The sequence below is a fragment of the Pleuronectes platessa genome, chromosome 5, assembly GCF_947347685.1.
Source record: "Pleuronectes platessa chromosome 5, fPlePla1.1, whole genome shotgun sequence".
Classification (NCBI taxonomy): domain Eukaryota; kingdom Metazoa; phylum Chordata; class Actinopteri; order Pleuronectiformes; family Pleuronectidae; genus Pleuronectes; species Pleuronectes platessa.
In genome coordinates this window covers 26,767,329-26,780,081 of record NC_070630.1, presented here as the reverse complement: position 1 = coordinate 26,780,081, position 12,753 = coordinate 26,767,329, and the positions used below count along the sequence as shown (strand labels likewise).

General features: G+C 38.9%; 1 pseudogene; it reads left to right on the top strand.

Moving 5' to 3' along the window:
• Window positions 1–174: 174 nt before the first annotated feature.
• Window positions 175–12,697, top strand: LOC128439747 (P2X purinoceptor 5-like; annotated as a pseudogene).
• Window positions 12,698–12,753: the final 56 nt, after the last annotated feature.

Sequence of the window (12,753 nt, the reverse complement as noted above, 5' to 3'; positions counted from 1 at the left end):
CAACTATTGAATAGGCTTCCATGACATTTTGTGAAGACATACTATACTGTAGTTAAAGACTGGCATTGTGTCTCCACTTCCATGAATTTAGCCAAAACATCCCACACACAAACACTGCTGTCTAGCACCAATGATGACATTTGCTGCCTGAGGCTGTTCAGTAGCAATCGGGGAATGGAGCTGCAGAACCGAGGTTCCACGAATACGTGGGTTTAACAGATTGCGAGTCAGTCTCAGCTGTCAATCATGACGTTTCACCCGGTTTATATAGCATTACATTACTCATCAAGCTAGACGTATCAGAAACACGAACACTTCAATCAAGTAATATAATAACTACCTATATATGACAGCAAACATCTTATAGACAAAAAAAATATTTTGTATATGACTTATTAGTTTGGTTACTAGGTTGCAGTTGAGATGCGTTGGCGTCATTTTTGGGGAGCCTTCATGTTTTCCAAACATATGATTGTGTATAAACCAATCATACATATTTTGACCATATCTGGCCATTAATTACCACTTAAAACATCTTTGACAGATTTGATCCAGCTTGGACCTCAATGGGGTCTGAGAAAGTACACCCCAGAGGGCCTGTGTTGGGAGCAAGATGAAATGTAAACTTTGTCGTAAAACAAAAGCAAAGACATCATCGTAAAGTCTTGACCTCGGGAGTAACATTATGTCAGAGGGAAAATTGTGGATGGCTCCTGCTCCTCAGGAATGACCTTGCCCCTGAGTCAGTTTTGATGCTTACAGGAGGGAAACTTAATATGCAACAGACATGGTATGAACTGTTTTGGAAAGGTCTTGAACTCCACTACCATAACCCAATACAAACTTATGGGGGGCGCCACTGAGTAGGGACAAAACCTTGAAAAAACTAGATTTTACCGTTTAATAGTAAGAAAAACTAAATCTGATTAACAGGTGGTTTTCTCACACCAAAAAAACTTAAAAAAGCATGAAAGGTTCCCGGTCGCAATCTCACATAATAGTGAAAACACTTTAGAACTACAAAAGATGGGAACATATTAGCAGTTTGCTTTTTAACCATGAATGAAAATATTGAAACTGAAACTAACATATCTCGCAATAAATATCATCAAAACGCATTTTTATTAAGAAACATTGCTAAAATATAGTGTTTTCAATCTTCATCTTGCTTGATCAGAGCGCTGCAGAGGTTTTGCAAAGGCGCTGTGCAATTCGTAGAATTCTCTACTAAAATGTGTACATAACTTTTCGTAAGATATCTTACGAACCGTTTCATGAGACCACGTTGCACACTAATACGTAATATAGGGTGCTCCTGTGCTTTGTTTAGTGCTCTGAATAAAACATTGACCTTGTAAATAAACTGTGCTTATATAGAATTTGTAGAACTGAAGTCACAAAGCAACAGACATGTAACATAGACCAAAATAACAAAACAAATAAATTATGAACTACTATATAGTACAGTGTTATAACAGTACTACATCCAGCATATTATATCAATACTTATTTTTTCATTTTATATGCCTGTATCCATACTGCAAACAACTTTTCTATGTTGAGTTTCTTGTTTGTACGTTTTACACAAACAATCTAGTATTAAAAAGGGGGTTTTAAATCTTAATCTTAAAGCCAATTTTTTTTGGGATTTCCATTTTTGATTTCAACTGCTGGTGGGTCGAGACCTGTTCATGTTGATAGCTGCTCTCACCCACAGGTGGGTTTTTGTAAGCAAGAAAGGCTACCAGGAAACAGACGAGGCCGTACAGAGCTCCATCATAACTAAACTGAAGGGAGTGTCAGTGACAAACACCTCCGAGTCTGGGCTGCTGGTTTGGGGACTGGAGGACTATGTCATCCCACCGCAGGTGAAAATGTTTAGCCCACAGCACCATTGTGTGGGCTATTACTCCACAAACACACGTATATGTTTTAACAAGTGGTGTTTTTTAGCATGCTTCTGGTAACAAACACATTTTTTGTATGCTTTGCATGTGTGCTTAAATTCATGGACGTAGAGCAGAGGTCTTCAACGTTTTTCAGGCCAAGGACCCCAAACTGATGGAGAGATGGAGCAGGGACCTCCTACTATATATATTGTATAAAATTGTGTTTTATATTAAACTGGGCCTAGTGCCATATATAAACATAGCTACCCTGTTATTGTGCATTCAATACTAAGCTATTCAAATAGAACAAGGGTTCATATATTCATGTTTTTAATTTAAACATGTGCACGGTACAGGGTGTCCATGCCACTGCCATTTATAAACATACATCTTGCATACAACACTGAGCTATTAAAGTAATTCACAGATTCATGTTTTTATTTTTAACATACATGCAGAAGAGACAGTGAATCCTCAAGCAATCTGTGGATGGCACACATACTCCCACATTAGTGAGATTTCGGACCCTGATGGGTAGCACACAACTTATCTAACCCTGGACGGATGGAGGTTGTTAGGCAGAGGGTCAAATCAGCCTCTCAATATGTTGGATGCATGTTAATGTGTATTTAAAGACATTTCAATTTGTGGAAAAAAATTGGTTAGAAAATAAATAAAAAAATATAAAAAATTAAAAAAATTGTCTAATCAACCAAACATTTTGTGACCCCCCTGCAGTACCTCCGCGGACCCCCTAGGGGTCACGGACCCCCTGTTGAAGACCTCTGACGTAGAGCATAAGAGAACTGCAGTGATAATAGGCAGGCTGACAAGTTTTACTGGTCAGGCAGTGACGACGAGGATCCAAATATTACTGACTGAGTGAAGCGGGATGAGTTAATACATTTTTGGAGCATCACAGGCGTTGCAACAGGCTGGACAAAGCAGACGTTTGCCTGGAGACCACAACTAATAAAAGGGTCACAGAGAACGGCAGATTACGTTAGTCCAGCTATGAAAATATTTAGTGAGAACCCCCTGAAATGTATGATTGATATGTACAGGAGATTGCAACTAACAAGGCCTCATCCTGAAATCTTCGATCTGCGAATAGCTTTATGATTTTAGAGGTTTGGTTAGAGGCTGATTTTGTTACCTTTGTTCAGAGCTGAGTTCAGGCTGTGTTCAGACTAAAGGCTGAAATATGCTACTCCGAATCCGTTACGGACGGGCGGACCCACGGATCCGACGGACTCTTTTTCATTTATGGTTCTCCGAAAGGCTGTAGGTGCTGAAAACAATTCACCGCCAGAACAGTAGGTGGCGCAACGGAAGACAAGCTTAGAGAAGCCTACCTGATTTTTTGTATGTAGAAGTCGTTGTTTATTTACCTCCTCCTGGCCTTCCTCACACACAGTGAACGATGGCAACTAACAGAACTAAATAAAGTGACACCCAGCGGGTCAAAATGCGTTTCTTAGGGCAGCGGTTCCCCGGTCTTGTTTCCAAACTGCGCTGCTAATTCCACGGCTTGAAGCTACACAGAGGCAGCTTGATTCCCCTCCAGCTTCCACATACAGTCAGAAGGGACTCCCTATACTAACTGCTACCAAGTGTGCTTCTGACGGTATTTGAGAAACAGTGTCATGATAGCCGTGGAATTAAAGTCGTGACAGCGGGTTTTTGCGCTGTTACCACCGAAGTTAGCATGGTGGCTAGCACGCTAGCGCCGTTATGACAGGGCGTTATAACCGTATGTGACAGTACACACATGTCGTTAGTGCTCTAACCAGCCACCCTCAGCCGGACAACTCCGCTGGCTTAACACACTTGTCACATTAATCGTAGAATTGTAGAATCGTAGTTGTGTTTGGGTTTCTTGTGATATAGGGAATGAAACAGGAAGTTTTAGGATTCGGAAATGCTGTCGTTAGCGGACCAATCACATCCAAGGGCTATCCCTAGGCTCTCCGCCATGCCGACGTGTAGTTAGAAAAATCGGAGGTGCACGAAGAGCTCTCCGCGGTGCCGGGGGGCGTTCCCATGTGTCCGAATGCGTCAAAACGGAGTAGCATATATCGGCCTTAACAGTAACGCTGTGTGAAAACAGTGCAGCACTATTTCACACTTCAAGATAAAGGGTCTGAGGCGGCAGAGTGGTCATCATGACATGATGTCTATATTATGACCACTTTACAGTGTGTGTTTCCTCTACATGTAGGGGGAAGCTGTGCTGTTCATTGTAACCAATTTCTTAGAGACACCGAACCAGAAGCTGGGACACTGTGCAGAGGTAAGAATATAAGTTGTGCGATATGGTGCCCAGATAGCATACAAATGTCCGTCAATTCAGGGAGTGATGCAGCACTTCTGACCTCCCTGTGGCCCAAATATCCACAAATGTGGCCCCTTTTTGGCAAACATGCAGTGCTCTCTGCAAGATATAGTCCAGATGTGGCAAACGTTGAACATGGCCCAAATAGCACAAAACAAATTTGGGCCATTTTGGCACTTGGTTGACATGCAGTATTGCTATGGCTTACTTGTTGTGGAACAGATCTGGCAAACAGTAGCAGACCACCATTATTCATTGAGGTATGTGGGCCAAATCTGGGCCAAAACAATCTTGCTCTGTACAGATTTAAATAAATACATTTTATAGAATAACAGTAGTTTGTGGGGTTAGGGTTACTCCTACCAACTAAAAAAAGTGGAAGGAATCTGAGATCCTATATTTTGGCTGAACTCGACCTACTAATTCCACAAACGTCCGTCTGTCTGTCTGTATGTATGGGAAACACATATCTCCAGTTAAAATCATCTTATCGGCTGTGTAAATTGCCTGACTATGTAAAGCACCGATTTAAGCGCAATAATGCTATGTATTAAATATTTATTACAATTGAATGACCTGGCAACCAGCACCCCGTAACACTCAGTGAGGGGGCAGTGTGTTACATGTCTTCTTCGCTACAGATATATTATCGGCACGATCGCAGTTTTCTAACTTCACTCTGTAGTGGACAGTGGATGGCCAAATGGGTAAATTTAATTATGCGGTGGAAAAAATCAGGGAAATTGAAACTCCATACAGAAACAGCAGGAATTGAAAAGTATGGGATTCATATTTGATCATTTATATCATATATAATATATAATTTCTATCATTTAAAATCGATTTTCATGTGTTTACTGGCCCAATTCTCTCGTGGCGAGCAGAAAAAATTTGAAGAGATGCCGAAACCATCGCTGCAGATCGCGCAATTAATTAACATTGGCGCGGAATGGAAGCTTACAGCATTTCAACACTTCTGTCTCCCATGTTCCTAATTGTATTTGTTACTCAGGTGTTCCTGAATTTTGTTGTATTTATTTTTTTTAAACAAGTAGCTACAAGTTTTTAAAAGTGGTGGCTGAAATAAAATGCTAGCATTCTCAACCAATCAGGTATATTAGGACAGTGAAAGCCCCACCCCAAAGATTTCAGTACTTTTGAAAAGCAATACCTCCCAACCAGGGACTTTTTTGGGGAGAAAAACATTTTATTTATTTATACCCTGGCCCCTGCAGTGGAAATTTAAAGTTCCCCTTCATGTCAAGATGAAAGTGTTGAAAAATGCCCCCTGATCTGGATCCAAGTCAAAATTTAATGGGTTCTTCCCTGACACATAAATCATCCTCACAGCAGGTTTCATGGTAATTCACCCAGTAGTTTGTGCATACTCCCTACGATCGTACAAAGACACATTAAAACATAAACTCCTTGGTGAAGGTAATCAACATACACAGACTTTAAATTCCAATGTACCACGTTATGATCAGTATCATTGTTTCAGTAAGTTAACATTTCTTGAGTTTCGTACTATTGTCTTATGCAGTATCGTCACCTTTGAGACAAACCTACTTGTTTGATGTAAGGAAACAGGTTCACTGGTGCAAACTGAGTGAAATGGAGGGCATGGTGTGCCATATAAAACGGGTTTCTCTCTACATTATAAGTCACAGTGACTTATAATGTTTATTTAAAATTTACTTTATTTACTCTGCACTAATTAACATCTGATCATCTGGAAGGTATTCCTGCCAGGCATGTCTCATATAGATGCAGTAGTAGGCCATGTGTGGAAGAGCTGGAAATGAACTGCTCCGTCATAAAACTGAATGAAAAGCATAAAAAAATTGAAGCTTCGTCATTCATCTCTTCCAATAAGCTTCCAGGAACACCTTAAAAAATCCAGGATGGTGAACAGACATTAAACTAAAATCGTATAAATGACCTACAATCAATGAAATGGCAGCTTTATTGATTTTAATCTAAGTGTGTTTTGAGTTTGTAGAAGATAAGAAAGCAACAGATTACAGGCACTTTGGAATTTAGAAAGACTTCACTTCCTTCCACTATCCAGAAATGAAGCTATAATGAAATGTTGGGTCTCAGCCTTAATATTTAGCTTAAAGTGCCTTTAGGTAATTGAGGTTGGGATTTGGCTCTACACGAATACAATTTAATTGAAATAGTTGTGACTGTGTGCACAACAAGCAGAGAAATAGGCTGTAAAATAGACTTTAGCTGATCTGCAGAGAACATTGGCACAGTCAGACGAGCACTCGTCTGTATTTTCTTCAGTCTTCATCATAACTTACAGGTTATAACAAAGTCAGACGCCTCCTTCTACTATAAGTGAATGTGTGTGTCAGTTATTCTGTGCATCATTTCTCTCAGCTCTGTCTTTAGTGAGACATTTACAGAGACTCCCTGGAATGTAAACTCAGCCTGTCTTGGTCTCCTGTCCCACTGCCCAGAAGAGTTGCCTATATAAGCAGTGCAGCCATAAAACACTGCTCTGTATATCTTACCAGTTCCCATTCACAGTTACTCTCTTTCAACCACCACATTTTAACTTTCATATTAATGTTGAGGCAAGAAAATAAAAAGCTTTTCATTTGAAAGTCCTCCTAAGGGGACTGTTTCAAACCATGCACTATAGGCATTTAAAACCGGACCCCGGTAAAAAGTGAAGCCAACGAGGAAGGGCCTAAAACCCTGCATTCTTTTGAATTGCCACCAGTTGGCGACTTCACTCAAGGCAAAAAATCTGTTTCTATAAAACATGCTGATGCAAAGTTAAAGTAGGAATTGCTCACTTAAATGATGAGCTTCCAATTTAAAATTATATGAAAATGAAAAATTAAGTTATTTAATTAGAGTTTCAGGACCCAGGAGAAGAACTCAAGAGACATGCACATCTCTAAAGTGAGAAGGTCGAGGAGAACCTTAAGTAAAGAGCATGGTTTAAATTCTGCAGGAGCTTGTTGAGGGGATGAAGTGAAGTGGTGCAGGTAAACAGGAAGAGGAGGGAACTGGACAACCACACCCAGACAATCAAACCAAGAGGGAGACAAACAGGAGACCAACAACCACAACAAGGGAGGGGGGGAGGGGGAACAGCAGGAACACCAGAGGCTCTGATTGTTTTACCTAAGCACTTGGTGTAAGGAGCATGGTGCAGTGATTCCAAGGCTCAGTCAGGAAGTGAAAAAAAATCTCGATTACAACCACTCATCCTTGACCCGAAGCCATAAAGAGTTAGGAAAGGTGAACCATGGCGTGAAAAACTTACACTGTTTTCAAACTTTATTTATGACAGAAGATTTACACGCAGTAAAGTGACACTCTGATTGGCCACAGGCCTACAGTTATAGTTAAGTTTCCTGTTTGAAACACAATGACACGCTCTAAAAAAATATGTTTTCAGTTTACACAACATTTAACCTTTATTTACTCACAGAAGATAACATCAAACTAGATGTGATTGAAAATAAAAACCAAACAAACAGGAATGAAATGTTGAAATATTACTACAATATAAGAAATATACAAGTACAGTTAGTTGAGAAAGATATTTAGACATAAGTATAAAGAGGTTCCATAGGTTACTTTTTATGTTATGTGTTGAGTGGAGAATGTTTGTGCATTCTTCAATCATGGGATTCAACAGACTTTATTTTATTTTATATTCAGGTCTGATGATGATAGTGTGAACTATAATTTCAATCCGCTTGTTGCTGGACATGTGTGACAGAAAAAATCAGGAGCCCAGATGATCATGTGAGGAATCACATCAGTAGAATCACCTCATGATTCAAGCTTTTTTAGGTTTATTTGAGATTTTTGTCTTTTTCTGTGGCGTTTGTTTCCAGAGTTCAAAAGTGCTGGATGGCCACTGTCGAGATGACAAGGACTGTGCAGAGGGAAAGATGATAGTGGCTGGTAATGGTAAGTGAGTCACATTCATTTATTGATTCTGCTGTATTGTTAAGTCTGTGTTAGTTTCTGTCTGTCCAAGGCTATGTGCTAAATGTAAGTTAAATTAATTTGTAAATGAAGTCAGGATTCCTGTTCGAACCAGTTCTATAAGTCTGTCTATATCTTTGCAGCAGGAACTTAGACATTGTGCCTTTTCATATGTGATGAGGTGGATAACGTCACACGGTTTATTCTGCTCTTTTTCTGAAGGGATTATGAGTGGCCGGTGCCTAAGAGAAGATGTGAACTCCACTGGAACCTGTGAAATCTATGGCTGGTGTCCCATCGAAAGAAAATTCAAACCACAGTAAGAAGGAACGGAGTCACATCATATAAACTTTAACATTGATCTACCTTCAATAATTGAATGGAGTTGATCACATAGGTCAATCCTTGCACATTCAATGTTTTTTTGTGTTTGTTTATCTTTTATTATACAGTATGGTTGAACGTTTATGTGTATAAACAACCAGTAAGTTTTCTTTGATGCAAGATTCCCACCTGACAGTTTTTAGATCGATGAGCTTTGGCTTTCACAATGCTTTGGATTACGTTAAAGAAAATTAATCCAAGAGACAGACATAAAAGAACTTTACAACAAGTCAAAACACTAGTAGAATAAGTGCTTATGAAAAGTACTACCATAGATAAAATATAAAAGCTGCCATCTCGCAGCGATGATCATTTGCAGCCAGAGTCGGTGCCTTAGTCATGGGGGGTTAGAGCCCTGGTATGCACACACTTGGAAAATATCGAGTCAGTCTCTTTGCTGTTAATCATGACGTTTAATTAAAACCAAACTTACTGCCAAAAATGAGCACTGAACAAGAGAGTGATAAATATGGAGCAACGCCTGCGAGCTAGTTCAGGCAGCAAACCCTAGCTGCGCTGCTCCAATCATGTGACATACATCATGTGACATACCTCACTCTCCACAACCATCTATAATACACACCCACCTTATCAGGTGGTCTTTTTAAGCAGAGAAAAATTTCCCATCATCCCCCTTGCTCGCATTGCTACTGCAGTATTGCTACCAGTTGCTGCAGCCCCTCCACCAGCCCAGCATTCACCTGTAGGCTCCAACGGGGGGTTACAAGTATTTGCTCATCACTCCCATCATTCCTGTGGAATCATATCTTGGAGTGATTAAGTTGGAGACTGGACTCCAAACACTAAACCTCTTCTACTGCTGCAATAAATGTTTGAACGTGAGTTGTCTGACTGAACTACCTTAAAAGACAGAAACCATCTTAGATAAATCTATTTGATTTGCATTTTGACCTTTTAGTTTGGTCCATGTCCCATCCACTGACTTGGAGGAGGCAGGGTGTATAACCTGTTCTGCAGTCAGCCAACACATTGTGATCGAGAAGCGTTGGCTTCTCTTCAGCCATTTTGTCATCCATCTATAGATACACTGTATGATAGCAACTACATATCCTGACCTGCAACAGCACATTTTCTTACCAATGTACAGAATATGTGGCTTTTTGTTCAGTTCATCGTTGTTGTTTTTTAAACAGAGGGCCTCTGCTGACAAACGCAGAAAACTTCACCATCTACATCAAGAATTTCATCCAATTTCCGAAGTTCGAATTTTCAAAGTAAGTCCTCTTCTCTCTCTCTCTCTCTCTCTCTCTCTCGACTGTAGAGACTTTGATAAAACAGTCTTGGAATTTTGTCCAAGCTAAATTCAGTTGGGTTAAATAATTATTAAAATGCGTTTGATTACCACACATGTTCAAATGTGTTGTGTTTTACAGGGCGGCTTCATTGGCATTATGATACATTGGGATTGTGACCTTGACAAAGGTTACTCTCACTGCCACCCACAATACTTTTTCACTCGTCTGGACATCAGCATCTCAAACAAGACCATCGCAGAAGGATTTAACTTCAGGTGAGCCCCACGACAGACACACTGCCATTGTCCATGTAGCCATATTGTCTAGGCAAATATCACCCTTTCTTTTCATACATTTAATTAACTTAATTTATCATGAATGAAATATAAGTTAAACCTGCATTCTTTTTTTTATTCTTTCCAACAGACATACTCGGTATTTTAAAAATGCAGCTGGTGAGGGATTTCGATCTCTATTCAAAGTCTATGGGGTCCGAGTTAACATCATGGTGCATGGGTTTTTATTTAAGTGAAATATAGGAATTATTTGAGATTAGGATTCAGGAGTTTCGACACACATTCTTATATTTCTGCTGTCGTTCGTAGGCCGGGAAGTTCAGCATCATCCCAACAGCAATCAATGTTGCATCAGGTCTGGCTTTAATGGGAGCTGTAAGTACCATGAATAATGTCCTCTGATTGTTTTCCCTGTTACGACAGCCTAATCACTGAATAACACTTCATTTAACAGGGAGCTTTCTTCTGTGACATAGTCCTTCTCTACTTAATGAAGGAAGGTGATTCTTACCGAGAAAGGAAGTTTGAAGGATACAGGTATGATAACAATACAGAAATCCATTTTTTGTGATTCCATGACAGCCACTCACAGATTAATTAAATAGAAGTCAATAGTGGTCAAAGATCAAGACCTTAAAAATCTTGTTTCAAACTCTTGGACGTATGTAAAATCGGCCTTTAGGAAATTTCTTAAAATTTTGAATGTTGTCACTGGGAATAAAGTTTAACTGATTATAGTCCAGCCTCTGTCATATTCCAGAGGTCAAGCCTACAAACATTGATGTAGGTGGAAACTGCCCTGGTTAGTGAAGGCATAGAGCCATGTGGTGGTAATTCTAGGTCTATATTGTTGAGATCATAAGATGTATTGTATATCTGTAAGTCTAGAACACAACTTACTGTGATGGAAAATCTTTAAACGGGAGTATTTATTCTTCAGATGTCTTCTCAGACTGGGTAGCCTGAGCAAATACTTTTTCTGAACATTTGATCTGAAGCCCAAAAGAGGTAGACACATTGGTTGAGGTTGAAGGCAATTCATTTGAGCGTTTCAACATTGTTACGACACTGTTTTTTCTGTCATCTTGCTGCTGGCCACTAGAGGACACTGCTTTTTTATTTAAATAAATAAACCCAGTCAAATTGTAAGAGTTCTTTGTGATTATGGACAAGACCTTAAAACAACCTAGTTTTAATCATGTTACACAAGCAGTTGAATGGTGCATCACTCGTTGCATGATATGAATAAAAATATCCTGTAATTATTTCAATAATAATAATAATAATAAGTAAATATTAATGTATAGGTCTCATATGCACACATACTCACACAATGACATTACTGTAGCATATGAACGTTTTTATTTTATTTGGACTATGTGAAAATAAGATATTGGACTTTGACTGCAGTTTCCGGGTTAGTGTGGTAATAAACTGGATGATATGTAGTTCAACAAATGTAGATTTTTAACTAATCTAAATCGTCCACAGAGGAGATAAATCAACATCTGAAAACCACAGTGTGAAGGGGGCCGCCACGGAGGAGGAGAATCTGACCTTGTAGTGAAAACACTGACCTGTCCTTGTTGTTGGTTCTGATCGAACAATGAATATAACAATATGAAAAAGTACTGTAGCAGTTCAGTATGACTTGTGCTTGACGGGAGAGGAGCTCATGTAAGACAAAACATCATCTTAAATTATTGTTTTTTTTGGTATATTTTAGAGATTTTAGAGCTTCAAAGTGATGATTACTTACTTATACTTAATATATATTCAGATGGATATTCTATAAGGATATTCCACATTTAGTACGATTCATTCAGATTGACTGAAACTGAAGTGATTGATTTTCTAAACAACAACAACACACTGTGCATTTGAATGTATCTACAAAATTTTCGACATCACATACTTTTTTGTATTGATAATTGTAATAATTGTGACTCATGGGAATTTATATTAATTTCCGCATGTAAACTGTCAAATTTTCTGAAATGATAACACTTGTTGGTAGAAGCTTCAAAATGAGCCCGCACGGTTTTCTGCCTCTCCCTGCACTCTATTTAATATTTGTAAGTTTTCACACAAAAACTTGCATCAAATCTACTGTAAATTTTTTTTATATATGGAAGCGTCAATAATCTGTTGAGGTGTACTGTAAATGTTTTTTTGTGAAAGATATTGATGTTGACCTCAGGCTTTTTAGTTTTAGCGAATGGATTGGCCCAGTACTTTCTCTGCACTTGAACCGCATTCAGTTCATATCACAAGAGCAGGGAAACATTGATACACAGACTAGAGTTTGATAACGTGTTTGTTATTTTTAGGCATTAGCAGCTTGTCTCTTTTGCCTGTGTTTTTTTTCTAATACCGAGATATAGAGATCAAATAAGCAGGAAACAACAGAACCCAAACAAAACCCACACATACACAGTATTAATCTGTGTGTAACGCTTTCCTTTTCTTATTATTCATCCACTTTTTACTGCATGTTTTCTCAACTAACAATAATTTCTAATATTGAAATATACCTCATACCTGCATTGAGTGCCAAGTTTCCCTCAACATGTATCAATCTTCGTAGTGGTGCATCAGTTACCAGTTAATGCATTTTAATCATTAATTGATGC